Here is a 22,166-nt window from a genome sequence, read left to right as displayed (position 1 = left end):
AGTCGAGCGCCTTATCCACCTGGCCATGCCGGGCACCCTAGTGTGTCAACAGTAAGTTTATGGACTTAAAACGCTGAAATCTGGGATTCGATTCCACGTGGTGAATAGAGCGTAGATAGCTTTGCGTTTAAACACACAAACAGGCTTTAGTGAGTATCTAAATTACGAGGTATGTTAATTGTATCAAGTAATTAGTGATTTTAAGGTATAGGCTTCTGCCGTTTTGCTCGATTTCCACGACTCAGTATGGAGCCCAAAAACGTTATGTTAAATCAAGAAAAACGGCAGAATAAGTCTACAGAAAACTAAGACCATCTGTTGAACACGCTGACTGAATTGACTTTAAAACTAGTTCTGTGTTGTTAACCCATGAAGCGTGAAAAGAAAATGAACTTGTATCCAATATCCACTTCTTCCGTTGTTTTGAGTGAGTTTTGTCTGCAACAAGAGAACAGGCTGCGAACTGTGGTATCATTGGAGTTACAGTCCTAGCAAATAGCTGCGAACTGTGGTATCATTGGATTTACAGTCCTAGCAAATAGCTGCGAACTGTGGTATCATTGGATTTACAGTCCTAGCAAATAGCTGCGAACTGTGGTATCATTGGATTTACAGTCCTAGCAAATAGCTGCGAACTGTGGTATTACTTGGATTTACAGTCCTAGCAAATAGCTGCGAACTGTGGTATCATTGGATTTACAGTCCTAGCAAACAGCTGCGAACTGTGGTATCATTGGATTTACAGTCCTAGCAAATAGCTGCGAACTGTTGTATCATTGGATTTACAGTCCTTGCAGATAACCACTAAGCTACGTCTGGCCGTTGATGGAGAGTTTGTTTGTTGTTAAAATCAAATCTACACAATGAATTATCTGTATCCTGCCAACCGCGGGTATTGAATCCCGTTATAAGTCCTAAGCATTACCACTAAGATACCGAATAATTTGAGAGAGGAGAAAATACAGAACCAGAAAACAACGATGTCTAAAAAAAAGCAAACAAACAGGGAATGATTCATTTTAGATTGCGTAACTAGCCTTATTCCCCAGCTGTGGTTTGGAGAGGTCTTTCGATAAGCTAGCGTGGATGTTTATCCATCAATCAAAAAGTAAGAAACACTTATTCTCTATTTAATCAACGAAATGCTATTTATTATCCCAAAAACAATAATGTTAGTTGTCCCGTACAAAATCTAACACTGAAAAAAGTCAAAGCTTTAAAGCCATCAACAACGATCAAGGCACGCTACATAACGTAATAAACAATTAAATAAACCTAACAAAGATAACACACGTACACGCTATATACATTTCTTAAGTTCTGTGTACAAATAAGAACTGTGTTTCTGGAACATTCTCGTGCACTGAGAAAATACACGCTAGGTTAAGTTAACTAAGAGCCAGGAGTCTTTATTCTTCTCTATTTCCAACCTATTACGTATTAGGATTGGGGGAGGGGGTTCTTGTCCTATGAAATAACAAAATTCAAACATATTGAAGATAATTAATATTGAGATTATGACCATAAGAACGCTCAATAATAAGCAAAAGCGAAGCCAGGGAGGTGTAACCATACGACAGTCACATCAGCATTCCCTAACACCACAAATTATGGGATTCAAATTCATTTAAAATGTTTACATTTTACGCAGCACTATCTAGCCTCTTAAATTGTTTGGTAATGGTTTTGTTTTTTTCTTCCGAAATCCGCCTTGCGAATCTATTTTATCAAAAATCTCGAGCTCTTGAAATTTTGAGAAAGCATTTAATATGCTTATGTTGTCATATGTCAACTTTCAATATTACCCGGACCTTTCCATAATCTGTAATATACAAAGGTTAGTAAGAAGCATGTAATATAGATTAGTTGAGACTATGAAAAATGACCAGGGCATCCTAGAATAATGAAATGTGAAGTTTAGAGGTCGAACTTAACCGATGAATAACATGGGATAGTCATAAAAGTAAGGCCCGAAATGTGAAGTTTAGAGGTCGAACTTAACCGATGAATAACATGGGATAGTCATAAAAGTAAGGCCCGGCATGGTGGTTAGGGCACTCGACTCGCAATCTGTGGGTCTCGGGTTCGAATCCCCGTTCCACCAAACATGCTCACCCCTTCAGCCGTGGGGGCGTTATAATTTTGACGGTCAATCTCACTATTCGTTGGTAAAAGAGTAGCCCAGTAGTTGGCGGTGGATGGTGATGACTAGCCCAGCCCTCTAGTATTCCCTCTAGTCTTGCACTGCTAAATTAGGGACGGCTAGCGCAGATAGCCCTCGTGTAGCTTTGCGCGAAATTAAAAAACAAACAAACACAAAAGTAAATTATTTTGTTTTGCCTGTTTAAGCAAACAGAAGATAAAAAAGTTTTGTTTGGAAAAACAACACAAGCTATACAAACTACATAAACTTCATAAGATTACCCAAGTGCAATGGCAACCAAAGCTTATTTTATTTATGTAGCTGAGCAACGAACTGAGCAGATACTTAATCCTTTGAACCGAAAAATATTGAGATTGCTCTGAGAAAGCTAACAAGTTCACGTATTTTATATTTTATTTACACGTTTCACACTAGTTGAAGCGAGAAAAAAGTTGGTTTGGGTCATTGCTACGAGAGAAGGGGGTGTAGAAGATAAATAATGACTACAGGATTAATATGAGAGAGATGAAACTACTGATTTGTAATGTTTAAACTTGACTTGACTGATGCTTGTTTATTTTTGTACACGAGGGCTATCTGCGCTAGCCGTCCCTAATTTAGCCGGGCCACTGACTGATGTTATCATAACGCTAGAGGTTAAACCTTGGTAGCCCTTTGAACCTCGTATATATATACAAGTATATGGCATTTTCAACTTGATTGTTTATTTGTAATTAAGCACAAAGCTACATAATGGGCTATATGTGCTCTGCACACCACGGGTATCGAAACCTTGATTCTAGCGTTGTAAGTACGCTGACATACCGCTGTGCCACGGGGGGGGGGGGCTTTTCAACTTGAAAGGCAAGTATTCAGTAGTGCTCCCTGCTATCAGGAAACGAATAACGGCGTTGACAGTTACTCTTATAATGTGACCACAAATGCAGAATATATTCAACGGCATCGCGGCTCGGATCTTGGACCTTTCAATTTGCAACTCAGCACGCTGAACTGTTTTGCCATGCCAAGAAACATTAAGGTGTCTTTATGTTTTTGTTTTTTTTAATAAAGAAATTAATTACAAGTTTTTAAAGGTACCAACGACTCCTCACAAATAGCACCTGATCGTCACATTAATCTTACTGTGAAGAAAAATAAAAAATTGAACAAATACTATGTTGTTGTTGATAAAAAATCTTTTCGGGATATCCTTATTTTAATTTTACAGAATATTTGGTTTAGTTTGTTCGGATTTTCGCGCAAAGCTACTCGTAGGCTATCTGCGCTAGCCACCCCTAATTTAGCAGTGATAGACTAGAGGGAAGATTAGAGAGCTAGTCAACACCATCCACCACAAACTCTTGGGTTACTCTTTTTACTAATGAATAGTGGGACTGACCGTCACATTAAAACATCCTCACGGCTGAAAGAGCGAGCATATTCAGTGACTGGTATTCGAATCCGCGGCCCTAAGATTGCGAGTCGAAGGCCCTAACCACCAGGCTATGTCAGGTCTTGTACAGAAGATAACTTACAAATAGACAAATATTAACACCCTTTTAAAATGGAAAGAGCGTCGTGGCCTTGTGGTTAGCGAGCAGGACCGTGAATTTTAGGATCCATGGTTCGCGTCTCGTTGATGCAAAAACGTGTAATGTACTTTTGAGCCATGGATGCCCTATAAGATTGACGAACAAAACTCAATATTCGATTAGAGCGGCACAAGAGTCTCGACAGTGAATTTTGTGGTCTGTTTGCTTTCTCTCTAGTACAGAGGTTTCCAATCTGTATGCCGTAAATCACTGGTGGTCTGTAAGTCCGAGGGAAGGTTTCATAATTACAGAAAAGAAGAATTTTTAGATCCCGAAGGAAACCCAATAATTGAGACCTTAAAAACTGGGCTGTAAAACAGGAGTGATCTATATAAATAAAATGTTTGTTTATTATTAAGCACAAAGCTACACAATGGGCTATCTGTGCTCTGCCCACCACGAGTATCGAAACCCGGATTCTAGCGTTGTAAGTCCGCAGACATACCGCTGTGCCACTGGGGGGGGGGGGCTAATAAATGAAAAAAAATCGAAACTTCTACGTTATATCACGTTTGTGTTAAAGCGGGAAAATTTATTCTTTACTTGGGAGTTTTCGTGCATAGTTAAGTTATTGAAATCAATAATATCAATGGAAAAACGTATTGGGTAAGAAAGGCAATCCTTAGAAGACACGTATTCCAACGATAAATCAAGAGTTTGATGACCTCATTTTTTGGACTTTGAAATGATTGTATTCAATGGAGAATGATTTACGTATTGGACTCCTCAAAGGCTATTTTAATATGCATTACACGTTATAAGTTACAACACATTAAAATTTTTTTTAAAACGGTTCTTTTTATAGAGATATCAAAAGTTTGGCCTAACGGTATGTCTGCGGACTTACAACGTTAGAAACCGGGTTTCGATACCCGTGGTGGGAAGAGCACCGATAACGCATTGTGTAGCTTTGTGCTTAACTACAAACAGACAAACAAACATAAGTTTGTACTGAAATATTTTAGGAATTTTACAAAACGTTTCCAGCTGCCATTTTAATGATGAAATTTTTCTTAACTGCAATAAATCCTACAGGTAAGCCGGGTGTGGCCCAGTGCATTATTAGGTCAGAGAAGAGTAGCCAAAGAGGTGGCGGTAGGTGCTGCTGACTAGCTGCTTTCCCTCTAGTGCATCAGCTTAAAATTAAATTGATCATCCGAAAACAAACAAATAGTAGATTTATCGATATGGGTCTGTACCTGTTTTTTTTTAAACATGCTTTTATGCATGTGGCTCAATGACTTTTCTGGTTACAGGATTCCTGACATCGTATGAGTCACACACAGGATCCTTGATATCGTATGAGTCACACACAGGATTCCCAATATCGTATGAGTCACACAAAAAATGTAAGCAAGTCGCCAATTCTGAATATAATCTCACTAATTACCGCCGAAGTTATCTATGTATTTTACATGGAAAACGATTGATTTCCCTGATTGTTGCCCCCCAGTGGCACAGCGGTATGTCTGCGGACTTACAACGCTAGACTCCGAGTTTCGATAGCCGTGGTGGGCAGAGCACAGATAGCCCATTTTGTAGTTTTGTGCTTAATTACTAACAAACAAACCCTGACTGTTTTTCGTTTACTTTTTTTATACCGAGGTTTATGACAGAGAGAAACTTAAACTTACTCTATGATTCATTACGTGGAACCCACTTAAACTTACTCTATGATTCATTACGTGGAACCCACTTAAACTTACTCTATGATTCATTACGTGGAACCCACTTAAACTAACTCTATGATTCATTACGTGGAACCCACTTAAACTTACTCTATGATTCATTACGTGGAACCCACTTAAACTTACTCTATGATTCATTACGTGGAACCCACTTAAACTTACTCTATGATTCATTACGTGGAACTCACTTAAACTTACTCTATGATTCATTACGTGGAACTCACTTAAACTTACTCTATGATTCATTACACTTAAACTTACTCTATGATTCATTACGTGGAACCCACTTAAACTTACTCTATGATTCATTACCCACTTAAACTTACTCTATGATTCATTACACTTAAACTTACTCTATGATTCATTACGTGGAACCCACTTAAACTTACTCTATGATTCATTACGTGGAACCCGACGGTAGTGAACTGTATGTAAACAAGTCGATAATCTGAGGTGAAAACGCTTTGGTGGTTCTTGAAATACTTTTTTTACAATAAATAAAATCTTGATCATTTTACGTTATCATTTATGAAACTAATAATATATATAGGTAAGATAGTAATGATTGAAGACTAGTATGGCCTGGTGATTAGGGCGCTTGATACGCAACCTGCGAGTCGCGGGATCGAACTCCGCCATCGAACATGCTTGCCTCTTTCAGTCGTGGGGGCGTTATAAGGTGACGATAAATCCCACTTTTGTTGATGAATAGTATCTCAAGAATTGGCAGCGGGTGATGTTAACACGCTGCCTTTTTTCTAGTCTATTACATCTAAATTGAAGATGGCTAGAGCAGTTAGTCCTGCAGTAACTTTGCGCGAAATTCAACAAACCTAATGATTCAATGGTAAAAATCTTGTAAGACGACTTTTCGGTTTACATTTGAGCTACTCTTTTATGAACATTTCATCACAGCTATAAACTATTAAATATAAAACCATTAAATGAGGCCCAGCAGCCATAGCTGATGCATTGAAATATCTCAAACAATTGTCCAGTAGGTGATAATATAAAGATGAACATATGACTGGACTTTCATGTAAAATGACCGTTTATTATTATACAGATTATAAAATATAAAGATAAAAACATAATTAAGACTTTCAGATAAACTTACAATCTGTGTTTCTACTGAATATTGTGTACAAAGATGAAGGCGTAATTTGGGCTTTTAGATAAACTTACAATCTGTGTTTCTACTGAATATTGTGTACAAAGATGAAGGCGTAATTTGGGCTTTCAGATCTATTTTCAATATGTGATTCTAATGAGCATAAAACATAAAGACGAAGGAATAATTTAGGCATTCAAATAAATTCACAGTTATTCAGTATAGAACATAAAGATTAACACACAATCTTAGCCTTCATATAAATTTGGCGGTATTGTTTCGCTGAGTATGTAACAACAATAGATAAAGATTAACACACAATCTTAGCCTTCATATAAATTTGGCGGTATTGTTTCGCTGAGTATGTAACAACGTTAGATAACGATTAACACACAATATATACTGACGTTCTATTATTCTAAGTTTATAATTCTGTATTAATAGTTTCAAGGGTTGAATCTTACCTGTACAAGAACGATAAGACAAAAACCCAGTGCATGATTTCCACTTTACACATTGTCTCAGTAAGTCACATTGGACGATTCTAACGACGGAGCAGTCTTCATTTTCAATATACAAGATAAGTGCTACACAGACATAAATGTGATGTACTAAGGGTATTTATTTTACTTAAGTTTTATAACGCGCACTAAATACAGGAACAGTACAACTGACGTGAATTGGAAAAATGACTTTTTCCCTTCTCTTTCGTATGTAGATCTCTTCGCTATGGCCGTCAATACTTCTGCTACGTCACTAATGCTACACACTCCACAGTTCTAGTACCTCCCGTGGCTGGTGGTCCCCTAAGGTTTGATCCCCCACGTATACAACAGCTGTTAGTTTTTACGCTACTGGCAACAGTAAAGCTGGGTAAATATATCGTCCCCTGTCTTGAAGGTATTTCTTCCCCTATGGGAAGTGTAACGGTTGAGTTGACACTAAAAGTACGGTGGACTCTCGAAGTGATGTCATTTCCGTTTAGTCATCAGAAATAGTTACGGATCCCCCGCCTCGAAATTATCAACGCTCGAAGAGTCACAAATTTTTTAAAGTTGTGCTCTACAAGTTTCAAACCGGTACCTAATTTGTGACGTAACTTCCGCTTATTTCATTTTAACAAAACTGACGGTTTCACGTATGGGGTTCACAAAAAGGTACAGGAAATCACGCATTTTTTAACGAAACTCGTTACATTATTAGTTTGTTCAGCAGCACTAGTTATTTTTTTATGTGTATGTGTCTCCTAGATCCAGTTACTCTGATCAAATCACGTGAACCGTGAAACATCATTACTGAGTTTCCACAATATAGCTGTTTCCAGCTGGTTTTCAGTATTGCTTATGCTTTCAAAAGTCACGCGTTATAATTCTTTACGGTTTTATTTTGTTTCTAAATTTAGGGTATACTTCGGCAACGAGAAGGTTTTCAAAGTTTGTCAAGTGAAAAGCTTCTTATTTTCTAACTGAATTATTTTTCGAGGTCGTTTGCTTGTCTGTTTTAGAGCAAAGCCAAATTGGACTATCTGCTACGTCCACCGCGGGGGAATCGAACCCCGGATTTGGCATTTTAAGTCCGTAGACTTTTCACTGTTGCCATATTTAGAAGTGAAGGAAAAGTTTCTGACTAAATGTCAGAAACAGAGAAGAAAAAGAAATTAAAGAAGAAAAGTGACCACATTAAACTAGGAAAGGAAATGAATAAAAATATGTACTAGTATAATACAGAAATATTCGAGGCAGTATTCTTTGTTTTTATCTTGCAGAAATTTGTATGTATATTTTTTGAATATACCTCCTTATTCATTATTGTTTCAGTAATTCGCTAATGTTCCAAAATGTAATTTGAATTTAAAAAAGCTAAAAACTTCTTTCAATTTATGCAGTTCAGTAGAGCAAAAATACGTAATGAAGACTTCAATTTAAGTCTTATATGATAGTGTTAGGCTTAAGTCTTATATGATAATGTTAGGCTTAAGTCTTATATAATAGTGTTAGGAATAAGTCTTATATGATAGTGTTAGGCTTAAGTCTTATATGATAATGTTAGGCTTAAGTCTTATATAATAGTGTTAGGAATAAGTCTTATATGATACTGTTAGGCCTTTTCAACGAACTGGATTGTTTATTACGTTCTCTTATAGCCCCCAGTGGCCCGGCGGCATGTCTATGGACTAACAACGCTAGAAACCGGTTTCGATACCCATGTTTGGCACAGCACAGGTGGCCCATTGTGTAGCTTTGTGCTTAAAAATACAAGGAAACAAACAAACAAACGTTCTCTTTCGGTGATGTGATAAGTCGAACAGAAATTTTTCTATGACTTAGCGTTAAAAGGGCAACATTAAATTATGGCTAATACTTTGATATCTAAGAAGAAAATAATAAGATACGATAGTGTCTGAGCTTTCTGTAAAGACAACACTACTATCACGGATAATGCAGCTACCTTTTTATCGTATCTGATATTCATATTATCTATTTACCCCTGTTTACCACCTTTTTGAAACTTTGTGTGTTTGTTTGAAATTAAGCACAAAGCTACACAATGGGCTACCTGTGCTCTGCCCACCACGGGTATCGAAACCCGGATTCTAGCGTTGTAAGTCCGCAGACATACCGCTGTGCCACTGGCGGGGGGGGGGGTTCGCTGTTGTTAAACACGTGAGATGGGACATGCTCATTTTTTAAACTTCAATAACTTTCACAAAAAGTTTTGGTAGTCCCGATACATCTCACTGTTGGAGAATAATGGACTGCGGATAATTTCTAATTTTCGTTTCCAGTCGCTCAGTTTTATGATAAAGGTTGTCAAAAAAAGCGTGGAACAGGAAATATCTTCTACTAAAATAAATATCTCTAATTAGAGGGACTGTAGGTCAAAGCACTCGACTCGCAATCTGAGGGTCGCGGGTTCGAATCCCCGTCCCACCAAACATGCTCGCCCCTTTCAGTCGTGCGGGCGTTATAATGTGACGGTCAATCCCGTTATTCGTTGGTAAAAGAGTAGCCCAATAGTTTGCGGTGCGTGGTGCTTACTGGCTGCCTTACCTCTAGCCTATCACTGCTAAATTAGGGACGGCTAGCGCAGATAACCCTCGTGTAGCTGTGCGCAAAATTCAAAATAGAACAATCTAATTATAGTGTGAATAAAACGATTGAGTTGATAACGTAATACGACCGTGGTTGGAACCTAACTGGGAAAAAACAGCCAATATTCTGTAAAAAAATAATGTTTGTTTTAGTTTATTGGTAAATGTTACTAATTGTTACTGAATTTTATCTCCAGGAAAAAAAAAACGCATTGTTCTTGTTTGTTTATTCAATAGCGCAATAAGTGAAATTCGCAGTGTTTTCTAATGAAATGAACTTCCTATACCAACGTGAAAATAGTAGAAATGTCCGTATAAGTAGGTTTGTTTGTTTGTTTTTTGGATTTCGCGCAAAGCTACACGAGGGCTATCTGCGCTAGCCGTCCCTAATTTAGCAGTGTAAGACTAGAGGGAAGGCAGCTAGTCATCACCACCCACCGCCAACTCTTGGGCTAATCTTTTTACCACCGAATAGTGGGATTGACCGTCACATTATAACGCCCCCACGGCTGAAAGGGCGAGCATGTTTGGTGGGACGGGGATTCGAACCCGTGACCCTCAGATTGCGAGTCGAGCGCCTTAACCACCTGGCCATGCCGGGTCCCGTATAAGTAAGACCGTCAAAGTTTTGTATATGTTTTCATTTCAGTTTGTTTCTAGCAGAATTGACATGTGTCTTAAATATCAACCTACAAGTATCCAATCGTAAAACGTGAGTAGAAGCTATAAAAGCATAAACCAGTCGTATTAGGAGCGTATAAATTTACTGTACTTTATTAAATTAGGTTCGAATCCTTGTCACACCAAACACGCTCGCCCTTGGGGGGCGTTATAATGCGACGACGGTCAATACGTTGGTAAAAAGAGTAGCCCAAGAGTTTGCGGAGGGTGGTGTTGACTAGCTGTCTATCACTACTAAGTTAGGAATGGCTAGCGCAGATAGCCCTCGTGTAGTTTTGCGCGAAATTCAAAAACAAACTGTCTGTCGTTAAGCTAACGTAAAAGGAAACGCTCCTAATTAAGAAATAAAAACAGCAACATTTGATGTCAGTGATAATGTACGCAGTTGGTAATTTTCTTTAAAGTAATAAAAATATAGCTCATATTGGCACAGCAGTATGTCTGCGGACTTACAATGCTAGAATCCGGGTTTTGATACCCGTGGTGGGCAGAGCACAGATAACCCATTGTGTAGCTTTGTACTGAATTACAAACAAACAATAAAAATATTTCATATTACGTGATATGCGAAAGCGTTTGTGCTCGCATTACGCATAACGAAACTCTACGTGATTATAACTCTTATTACGAAACCGAAATGTTTCGTAATTATAAGATTCACCTGGAAAGCTAAAAAAAAAAACAAACAACAACTCTCCTTTTTGTAAATAATCAGAGATACATGATTTGTTACGTTATCAAAAATGTGCTTGGAAAGACGAGTTTTCTTCTTTTATAGACTTATGAATGAAAAACAAAACATTCGTGACTAGATAAAATGGAGTAGCTGATTATTGTAACAAAACGCTGATGAGCTGAAACTTTTGTCTTGTCTTAAAAAACAACAAAATTAACGTCAAATTCGAACCAGAAAAATAGAAGCGATTTAAGATCCGCGGATAAGAAAAAGACAATTTTTACTCTAATAAACTAGGTCTTCATTGTTCCAGCTTATAAGAAGATCGTGAGATCGGTTATCGAATCAACTAAATCCAACAACCGTCTTCAAGCAGATAAAATCGAAAAGCAAGAAAACAACCGCCAGTGGCGCCTCACATCTCTATGGTGTACTTATTTAAAACATGATTTTTTTTTTTACCCCGATCAATATTCGGCGCCACCACCTCTCCATGTCATATCAAACCTTGGTTTATTTAAACTTAATGTTTAAGCATAGCTAGAAACTGTGATGTGATGTGATACCCAAGCTACTGCAACAACCAGAGAGACAACTGAGCCACAGCCTGGTCCAACCTCAGCGTAAATCTAGAAATCGTGGTGAAAATGCCAGTTTTGGCCAGTTCTACAAGAGCTTGCAAAAAAAAACCTTCCTTTTTATAGGGAGGGGGGAGTTAATACCTGAAACAACCTAGAAAATACTGTCGTGTCATTTGGATGTATAAAAGAAAGAAGCTTCCGCTTGAGCAGAAACTCAATGAAGACATCAGTTCAAGTGATGAACACAGACAAAAGTCGGCCTCTTGTTGAAGATTGATCTTGTACACAGTTTCCAAACTATACATAAACTTGAGCACTAGAAAGAAAAAGACTTTTGGAGAAAATCTGAAGCTTTAGTTTAAACAAAACTAAACTCCAAACTACGTGCATTCTGTTCTAATGAGCACGTATACAAGAATCTCAAGGATGTTACTGCCGACACACGCATACAGAACATTATACCCTTAAGCCACTCTTATCAGATACTTTTACAGATAGGACTCATTGACGTTATAAGAAAGCCGGCTGCAACGTTGTCGCTTAATTATCCTCGTTAAAAATTGAGTAAGTGGTGACACGGTGTAGGAATTTATTGTGAAATGTTATTATTTTTTAATGTTCACGTACAACAATGAATATATATTACCTTGTGCTTTGTACTTAGAAACTTTGTTTATCGACAGATTATCCCAGACTATAATTACTCATGTCAAAAGTAACAAAGTAATTATAAGAGATACTTCAACGTTAGACGAGAAGATAAATAACGATTCCGTCTTGGCAACTGAAACGTCACATAGACAGGAAAAAATAACGAAATATAGAATTTTTCTGGTGATTCATTTTTCTCTGTTAAGTTAGTAAATATACATATATATATATATTTACACTTTGGTTGAGTAAGTCATATTAAAACGGTTTTAGAGTCCAAGGGTTATATATCCCTGTCTTGGATCTGAATGACTCAGCAATGAGCTCAGATACAAGAAGCTTGAGTTTGATGAATAACAGAGTATATTATTAAACCAAAAAGAAAAACAAAAAGGAATTAATATTCTTAACTTTAGTTAACGCAAACTGGGGTTCATTATGAGACATTTTTATAAACGTAAATAGGATCACGACCTATATCTCCAGAATGTATCTTTATTAGCTTAATATTTCGCTATTACAGCTTCGTTAGGAGCTATCGATATTCTACAAGTTCCCTAATCCAGTTGAATCTAAGTTAGAACACCGCCATCAATAAATCGAACATAGATTCAACTGGATTAGTGAACTTGTAGGATATCGATAGCTACTAATGAAGCTTTGATAGCGAAATATTGAGCTAATAAAGTTACATTCTGGAGATATAGATCGTGATTATATTTACGTTTATAAAAATGAATGAACATTCTTTGATTAGACAATGAATTAGTGACAGAATAACTAGAGGACAACTAATTGAGAACGGTATGTTAGGCAATTCAGTTTAAGCATAAAACTTGTAAAGATTTCGTTGAATGATCTTAAAAAACGACCGTTTGTGAATTAGAATTTTAGAAATGATCAGATTTATTATTTATGAATAATTTAAGATTTTTTGTTTGTTTGTTTGTTTTAGCGCAAACCTACACAATATACTATAAGTCCATCAAGGTGGAGTCGTATCTCGGATTTTAGCCTTTTAAGTTCATAAACTAAACGCTAGTCCACTAGGGGGACAATGAATTAATAAAAAAATAGTAATGAAATTAAATAACTAATCACATAGAAATAACTTATACAGACTTCATATGTTCAGAGATAGTTGGAGTTACCCGAGAGAACAATGATACAATAAAACCATTGTTCAGTAATATTATACATCGGTGTGGCTGAAAGACAAAAAATACGAGATATATAAAAATGTATTGTTTAAATTTTTTGTTCATAAGTACAACATGATAAATATTTACTAAACAGTTAAGAATGCTTGCGGTTTTAAGCTCAATTCCGTGTAAGTACAAGACAGTGGAAATAGAGCAGTACAGTGTTATAAAGACATTAAAGACACCTGTCCAGTACAAGACAGTGAAAGTAGAACAGTACAGTGTTATAAAGACATTAAAGATACCTGTCCAGTACAAGACAGTGAAAGTAGAGCAGTACAGTGTTATAAAGACATTAAAGATACCTGTCCAGTACAAGACAATAGAAATAGAACAGTATACAGTGTTATAAAGACATTAAATACACATGTCCTGTACAAGACAGTGGAAATTCAGCAGTACAGTGTTATAAAGACATTAAAGACACGTGTCCAGTACAAGACAGTGAAAGTAGAGCAGTACAGTGTTATAAAGACATTAAAGATACCTGTCCAGTACAAGACAATAGAAATAGAACAGTATACAGTGTTATAAAGACATTAAATACACATGTCCTGTACAAGACAGTGGAAATAGAGTAGTACAGTGTTATAAAGACATTAAAGATATCTGTCCAGTACAAGACAGCAGAAGTAGAACAGTAGACAGTGTTATAAAGACACATGTCTAGCACAATCCACTACAAGTAGAGCAGTACAGTGTTATAAAGGCATTAATAATGCCGTAACACACACTGCTCATAGAACTAAGAGAAGAAAGTGAGAGATACTATTAGTTATATTTTAATTTTTCATTTAAGAATTAAGAAAATACGTGAAGACCAGGAAAATTGTTTTTGAGTCTTAAGGACACTTACGACCTTTGGGGCACCTTAGATGTTGATTAACCATTGGATATTCTGGGGCAGATATACCTCTCCTAACTGCCGTCCCTGATTTAGTAGTGAGAGTCGCTAATTCTTGGGCTACTTCCTTACTAACGAAAAAGTGTGATTGGCCGTTACATTATAACATCCCCACAACTGAAAAGGCGAGCATGTTCAGCGAAGGTTAATACCAGACCATGTTAGGCCCAGGACATTATTATTGTTTTGAAACTAAAACTGTAATATATACATGTTTAAATTAGGCACTAACACTTCTTCTTTACTCCCTTTTATACACACACACACATAAAAATGCGTCGGAAAAAAATGATTTCTTTGAATTTCTTACTTAAATATAGTTATTCTGCACAAAAATACGTTTTTTTCGGAAATATATTTTGATAGGTTATAAATGTGTACGTTACCTAGAAGTAACGTTTTCAATTGAGGAACAAAAAACATCAACAGTGCCTTGATTTGTTTAGACTGTTACCTGGAAGTAAGAGCATTCAACTAGAGAACTGAAGCTTTCGTATGTGTTCGTTACAATAGGCAGAAGAGGGCTAATAAAAGAATATTTACTAACTTCGTTTTGGATTAATGCACGAGTCGTATTAAAGGAGTTCGTCATTCCCAAGCAGTTTTTCAGTTGTATATAAACCCATTGTAGTACAGTCATCATTTTCATTTCTCTGTAGTTCGTGTGTGCCTGTCGTTTTCGCACAATTTTCTCCAGCATGTAAGATCTTCAAAACACGAACTGTATCACAGCTGTACAATCTGTTTAGTTTCTGAAATACCAATCTCATTACATTTCGTGTTCTACTAGACGATCTGATGGGGAAAAGCAAGTGCTAGCTTTGTGTGAGGTATGGAACTATTAGATAAAGGAATAATTCATCAATCATAGCAGTTTTTATTATTGCGTACCATTATATCTAAGTAAAATGTTGCTGTACCACTTTTATTTATTTTTTCATTTTCAGTATCAAAATACAAACACACAAAGTGAGTTTGCGGCTTTTGCAAAAGGAAATCTCAATCTTAAGATCCATATAAATCTGTATTATTAACTCATACCACTAATATTTTTGTAATGAATTCATGAAAGATTGTTAGACGAACGTTCGTGATTTATGTTCTTTTAAGCTCCGCGTTTAATTAATTAATTAAACATAATATAAAACAATATGAAACATCGATGTCATATTTGAACTAAATGTAAAATGGGTCGATAAAATAATAACAATCATTTATTAAGATCACTGCTAATAATTTATGAACGAAAACAAAACCTGTCTTACTCGTTACCAGATAAAAAATCTCTAGTTCTCAGTTGTTAATGATGTTTAAAGACTGGTGATGTTTTGTCTTTTAGTGAGACTAAAAGGGAATTCGGCAGAATTAGTAGTTAATGGGTTTATTGCTTAATCAAATCCACGTCAGCTGTGGGGGCGTTATAATGTGACGGTCAATACCACCATTTGTTGGTAAAAGAGTAGTCCATGAGTTAGCCGTGGGTTGTGATGACTAGCTGTCTTCCCTCTTGTCTTTCACTGCTAAATTAGGGACGGCTAGTGCAGATAGTGCGAGAAATGAAAAACAAACAAACAATTATCACCTAATCATGTTCTAATGGACAAAATATAGGACCACTGGTCTGTTGTAATTTGGACCGAGAGCGGCCCAGTGGTAGGTAAGTTGGGTTATGGTTCCGACGTTTCGTGGTTTGCGACCGTTACCGCCTTCCCAAAATTGTGCTCCCATTTTGGGGCCATGGATGCGTTATAAGTGTGAAGGTGAAATCTCAATATACGACTGGAGTTTTCCGAGTTGGTGGTGGGTGGTGTTGGCTAATTGCCTTCCATATGGTCTATCACCTACCACTTCAAAATTAGGGTCGGCTCGCGCAGATAAAATAGGTCTTGAGTACCTTTGCGCGAAATTTAATGATCAAACAAACTTTGGAATTTGACTTCAATCCAGAGGCAAATTAGCAGCGTGTTATCAACGGATAAAGACAGTGTCAAGGAAAGTTCATTATTATTTGTGCAATTCAAAAAATATTTTTCTTCATCGCATAAAGTGATAGGAAGCAGAGTTAAAAGTAAAGGTGCTCCAAAGAAGAGAAAGAAAACCTAAAGACACGAAAGCTCGTAATGTGTAGAAACAAAAACGAGATTCGTGCTCCGAAAGAGTTTGTTTGTTTGTGGTTAAGCACAAAGCTACATGATGGGCTTTCTGTGCTCTTCCTACCATGAGTATCGAAACCTGGTTTCTAGCATTGTAAGTCCACAGACAAACCGCTGTGCCGCTTGGGGGGGGGGGCTGTGCTCAGAAAGCTATTGGAATAATAATAAAACAAAGATATAGCCATTTGATTGCTAATTCAGATAAAAGTCATTAACGATTTCCAGAGATCAATGAGTAGTTAAGATCCCCATCTAGAAAAAAACAAACAAAAAAACCAAATTTGCGAGACAACTATATAATGTCCAAATATTTCAAAATATTACAAAGCATAATCCATATTAGCATCTTTCTACGTCACTTGGATTATGTTGATTTTTAAAAGATAAAAGAAATAAACTTTTCAAGAAAGCACATTGTTTCAAATTGTCTGGTTTTTGAAATTTTGGGGGCACAGCTACCGGAGGCCTATCTGCGCTAGCCGTCCCTAGTTTAGAAGTGTTGAATTAGAGAGAAGGTAGCTAGTCAACACTACCTACCGCTAACTCTTGGGCTATTTTTGTTACCAATGAAAAGTACGATTGAACGTCACCTTATAACGCTCTCACAGCTGAAAGGAGGAGCCTGTTCGGTGACGGGTTTCCAACTCGCAGCTTGCGAGTCGAGCGCCCTAACCACCAGGCCATCGTTGTTTTAAAATAATGTACCGTTTGAGAGTTAAAATAAAAATAAAGATTATGAACAGTTGATGTTTAGTTCGGATATTAATTCTTTAGATATAATATTTGAATTATCACTCAACGCGCTTATTTGTTACTAGAGTTTGTTTGTTTGTAATTAAGCACAAAGATACACAATGGGTCATCTGTGCTCTGCCCACCGCGGGTATCGAAACCCGGTTTCTAGCGTTGTAGTTTCGCAGACATACCGCTGTATCACTGGGGGGCGTTACTAGAGTAAAGCTGAGAAATAGGTTACGTGCGCAGCGTCCGCCTGGGGATCGATTCTCAAATTTGAGAGTTATAAACTATAGACCACCACAGGACTGCTCTTCTTTTTTAAGATTTTTAGTGTATCAGCTGACAAGTACTTTATTTATTCGGGTTACTTTTATCAATAATTATCTACCTTCTGCAACACTTATATAGTTGTAACTCTTCGACTCGCCGATTCGCTCTGGCTAAGTGTAATATTAATGAAATATTATTTTATATCAAGACTGGGATTTCTTAGGTGCTCTCCAGTGGGACAGCTGGCTTGAGAGATTGTAACGCTAAAATTCGGCGTTCGGTCCCTATAGTGGGCACAGCGCAGATATTCCATTCTAAATGCTATGCACTTATACTTGTTGTTGTTGTTGTTTGTTATTAAGCACAGAGCTACACAAAGGGCTATCTGTGCTTTGCCCAACACGGGTATCTAAACCCGGTTTCTAGCAGTATAAGTCCGCAGACATATCGCTGTGGCACTGGGGGGGGGGCATGCTCTTATACATAACGAAACAAACAAATCTTTAGATATGATGCTGTACGAGAAGAAACAATTGGGAAGAAAAAAAAGGGAAGGGATTTTTTTTTCAACGAAATAATGCAATAAATCAATTTTGTTGCGAGCAGAAAATAGAAATGCTATTGTTAGAATCTGCTCTCTTCTAAGTAAAGACGTAACACTTTGTATATGACTATATGGCCCCCCATTATCTAGCTCGCAAGTTGCTTCATCTGTGGAGATTAAGAAAAAAAAATCTGGTAAAAATAAATCGATTGACACAATTTAAATCCACAACAATTTCTAAGTTATTGATTTTGGAGCTAAAAACATCGAGGAGCTTGTAGCCTTGTTTCGGTTATGTAGTTCAGAAAAAGTTAATGCATCTGCATAAAAGTCTGGAGAAACCATTAGAAATATATCATCTTAATGGCATATTGTTTGAAGTTTTCTAAGTAGATAATTGAGAAAGAAAAAAAAAAGAAGCTTTAAGTGCACTTTGTTATCTTTTAAAGCATGATTTAATTATAGTCCTCCTGAAAAATGTAGAAACTAGACCTTCGGATCGATTAAAAGTTAAGTGGAACTTTCCTACTAGATTGTAAGTTTTCCACAATAATTCGTATTATCTTACAAACATCATAATGCGATTTAAATATGTTTACTACTACTGCCTGAGCCCCCCTCCCCCCCAGTGGCACAGCGATATCTCTGCGGATTTATAACGCTCGAAACCGGGTTTCGATACCCGTGGTGGCTAGAGCACAGATTGTGTAGCTTTGTGTTTAACTACACACAAACAAACTAATTACTACCTGATTGTCATGAACATCAATTTTAAATTTCTTTCTCACATGTGTATTTTATTTAATTTGATAATTATCAAATCGTAAGTACCTTGATTGTATTAAGTATAAAAGTGTTTGGTTGTTGTTGATTTATTTTTAGTGTTAAATCCACATAATTCGTAGCCTGTTGATTGGGGCATTCGACTAGCCATCTGTGGATCGCGAGCTCGATTCCCGTCGTTTTCCCTCTAGTCTATCACTTTTAAGCTAGGGAGGGCTAGCGCAGATACCCCTCGAGTAGCTTTACACGAAATTCAACAAACAAACAAAGCTACACAGTGGGATATTTGCACTGTGTTCTCCGCGGGGACTAGAGCCCCGGAAATATTTCGACAGGTCCATATGTTCACATTTAAAATTTCGAATCACTAGATGGCTCGACAAGACTTTGTTTCACCAAGTTTCAAAACTTCACAAACTAGATACTATATTAAAAAGCATTTCGAGAGAATCAGTAATAATAAAAGTAGCCCGTAAAAATGTCAATAACTTTTGCCTTAAAAAAACAGAGTTTTGATTATAGCTATGTTTCTTATTTTCTTTGTAGTTATCGCAAAATTTAAATTACATTTTTTTAGTCTGAGTAAAACAATTTGCATTGTTCTCTCATACTCATGATGTTTCTCAAAACACCTTAATTATTTGCTGAATTTGTATTGTTGCATCATGTTCATCATGGTTTTCAAAACACCTGAAATATCTATTGAATTTGTATTGTTACATCACATTCATCATGGTTTTCAAAACACCTGAAATATCTATTGAATTTGTATTGTTACATCATGATTTTCAAAACACCTGAAATATCTGTTGAATTTCTATTGGTGCATCATATTCATCATGTTTTTCAAAACACCTGAAATATCTGTTGAATGTGTTTTGCTGAAGAAGAACTCTCCTAGATATCTTCTTGGCGCGAGTTTTGTAGAACGAAATGTTGAAGAACTTACCAGAATGAACTAAATATTTTAATCCCGAAGTTCTGGTTCTCGAGGCACAGCTAGCAGTACTTTCTGTAAACCTATTATATTGTAGCAGGTTAAATACTTTTTGTATAACTCATTAATTCAAACATTAGTGGATGAATTCTTGAATCAAATGTGGCATGATTCCAGACTGCTGTCTACTTCGTTACGTGATTTTGTATCAAGTGAGCTAATTTCACGAATAGAAACTCTAAATGAAGTTACGTAATGAGATAGAATATACTAGATCTAACAGAATAAATAGAAAAAAAATAAAACTGATAAAACAACCGATATTTGTTTCTAGCTTGGCAATTAACTTATAAAGAAATGAGTTTTTTTCCGTAGTTATTACATCGTGAATATTGTTGCCCCAAAAAGAGGAAAACGTTTCGCTATTTTCGCAAGTACTAGCAACGATAAAACTCGTTAGAATACTTAACTATATTTTCATCTCTTTAAATAAGGCTTAAAGCTTCACATTAGATAACAGTCGAGTCACATTTTTCAGTCTACCATTGTCTACCTATAATAAAGTAAATGAACTCGAGTTTATTAAGGGTTCATTTTAATTTAAGGCACAGGTTTACTTCTTTAAAAGTATATTCAAATTCACACTGACCAAGATTTCAATTGTCGTATTTTTGTAGTTTTTGTTATCAGCTTTTCAAAATATTAGACTCTGATGTCGTTAATTTTACACAGCTATTTGTATAAAATATTCTGTTTGTTGATATTAGGCACAACATTCAGACAGCTTCTTCATACGCTAAAAGTATTTTCAACTTATAATATGTCAAAAAGTTTCAGTTTGAGCGAAATGAATATTTACTATAGCAATTAACATTTTCAAGCTATCTGTTCTTTGGTTAGTCTTTTTTTTTTTTAAATGGTAATTTATTGCACGTATTTTTCAACTTTGTGTTGGGGTGTGATTTTGTTTTCTTGACGTACCAACTGATTCCGTGATTCCACGTTTATTCGCGAGCAGAAGCATTTCAAATTTTTATGCTTTAATAAGGTATCAAATTATCCCATTATTATAATTTTTAAGTTAAATTCGTTATCATTTAATGTTAGATTATCCCAAACCTCCTTTCTCAAGCCTTGTTTTTCTTTCGCTGTCGCAAGGCATAAAGCTACACAACGGACTATCTGTGCTCTGCTCACAGCAGTTATCGAAACTCGATTTTAGCGTTATAAGCCCAATGATTTACCGCTGATCCCACGGGAGAGGGGGGAACTTTTCCCTACAGATCAGATTGAATAACTCTTTCCTGAAGTAAACACTATATTTATTATTAATCTCAAGTGACATTTTTAAAAATTACTTGCTAATTTGGTAGCCATAAGGCGCTGTTTTATGTTAAGCAAGCCTAAATCACACCTAGCTAATGATTTTAAAGTATGTTTTAAAATAAATAAGAGGGCATCCTCAATAGCCGCGGCACTTGAAATTCTTTTAGGTAGGATAAGAGTAAATTAACCTATGAGACCTTTTTTTTCCCCATTTTATTAGCTATATTTTTGTACGCCAGCAATACCAAGTGTGGGTCACGTGTATACCCGATTCAATTTTATTACTCATCAGGATCACTATCAACCTATCCTCAAATTGAAATTCTTTTAGGCAGGATTAGAGTTGATTAATATATAAGACCTTGGGCGTGGCTAAATACATCGATCGAAAGGGTTTGACCTCCTAAGTCCAAAATTGTAATTAGATGTCAAATCGGTCAAGAGATGACGGAGCTATGAGCTAAAAGTTTGTACTTGAAAAGAAAAAAACAGTAGCAAAAACTCAGAGCCGTTATGCCGCGGCTAAAAAATCTTCTGTTACTTAATTCCTTCCGATTTTGTCCAGTCGCTCGTATTTTGAGAAACGGCTGCACGAAGTTGCTTTTATTACTTACACTTACAGAATCAATACACGTCTTTGATAGATAGATAATTATTTGTTATGAATACTTTCTTATTATACATTATGGGGACCGGACGAATCAGCATGTCCAAAATTCGAGCCTGTGATGTGCCTCTCAACATGCTCCATGTTTTGGGCATGTAATAAAAGCGACAATCAATTCCAATATTCGGTTAAGAAGCGTAGGAGGAGGGTGATGCTGACTGGTTCCCTCTCCTTAATCGGCAGCTCGAAATTATGGATGGTTATGGCTGAACTATAAGAGTCTCTCATCTGATCGTTTAGCCCATGTATCATATAAGGTGCCGTTTAAAATAGAAAGTATAGAATATTTTATTACTTAAGCTTATACATTTTGGACTAATGAATGTTTGAAGGCCCGGCATGGCCAGGTGGTTAGGGCGCTCGACTCGCAATCTGCGGGTTCGAATCCCCGTCACACCAAACATGCTCGCTCTTTCAGCCGTGAGGGC

General features: G+C 36.6%; 1 protein-coding gene across 1 annotated transcript in view; it reads right to left on the bottom strand.

Annotated features, from left to right (window-relative positions):
* The window catches only part of LOC111086503, a 9,452-nt gene extending 2,341 nt beyond the window's left edge, over positions 1-7,111 (bottom strand). The window contains exon 1 of the mRNA XM_022389631.1: positions 6,999-7,111. The gene's annotated coding sequence lies outside the window, so the exon portion shown is untranslated. The remainder of the gene's footprint in view (positions 1-6,998) is intronic.
* Positions 7,112-22,166: the final 15,055 nt, after the last annotated feature.

Source organism: Limulus polyphemus, unplaced genomic scaffold (assembly GCF_000517525.1).
Source record: "Limulus polyphemus unplaced genomic scaffold, Limulus_polyphemus-2.1.2 Scaffold1154, whole genome shotgun sequence".
Lineage (NCBI taxonomy): Eukaryota > Metazoa > Arthropoda > Merostomata > Xiphosura > Limulidae > Limulus > Limulus polyphemus.
Note: the sequence above shows the minus strand (reverse complement) of the source record. Positions and strands in the feature narration are given on the sequence as shown.